Source organism: Oryzias melastigma, linkage group LG22, assembly GCF_002922805.2.
Source record: "Oryzias melastigma strain HK-1 linkage group LG22, ASM292280v2, whole genome shotgun sequence".
NCBI lineage: Eukaryota > Metazoa > Chordata > Actinopteri > Beloniformes > Adrianichthyidae > Oryzias > Oryzias melastigma.
The window spans coordinates 143996-144843 of record NC_050533.1 but is presented as its reverse complement, the minus strand read 5'-3'; positions in this window follow the sequence as shown (position 1 = coordinate 144843).

Here is an 848-nt window from a genome sequence, read left to right as displayed (position 1 = left end):
GGGGGGGGGGGGGGTTCCATTGGGGTGATCAGGGGACCTTTCAAAATAAAGGTCTTGTCTTGGTTCGGTAGAGACATTTTTAAATAAATCAAAGTTCAGCTCAGATTGAAACTTATTTATAAAGTTTAGAGGAAGAAGTTTCAATTTCGTCACCTCTGCAGTAAGCTCCTCCCACCCATCTACAAACTCCTCCCACCCATCAGCAAGGTCCTCCCACCTATCAGTCAGATCCTCCCATCTATCGTTGAGCTCCTCCCATCCATCTGTAAGCTCCTCCCATCCATCAGTGAGCCCCGCCCATCCATCTGTAAGCTCCTCCCATCCATTAATGAGCTCCTCCCATCCATCAGTCAGATCCTCCCACCGAACAGTAAGCTCCTCCCATCCATAAGTGAGCTCCGCCCATCCATCTGTAAGCTCCTCCCATCCATCAGTGAGCTCCTCCCATCCATCAGTGAGCCCCGCCCATCCATCTGTAAGCTCCTCCCATCCATCAGTGAGCTCCGCCCATCCATCTGTAAGCTCCTCCCTTCCATCAGTGAGTTCCTCCCTTCCATCGGTGAGCTCCTCCCACTTATCAGTAAGCTCCTCCCACTTATCAGTAAGCTCCTCCCACCTATCAGTGAGCTCCGCCCATCCATCAGTAACCAGAACCAGTCCTGGACCATCTTCAGTCTGACCGTGGAGGGGTGGAGAACCTAAAGGGGGCGTAACCGGGGCGTCTCCTGAACAAGGAGACGTAAAGGTTTGCCAATGATACAATGCAAGCCCTCAGAGGAACACTTGATGCTGTTGCCCCTCTGAAACTTAAGCTTGTTAGACAAAACAGAGTAGCACCGTGGTTTAAC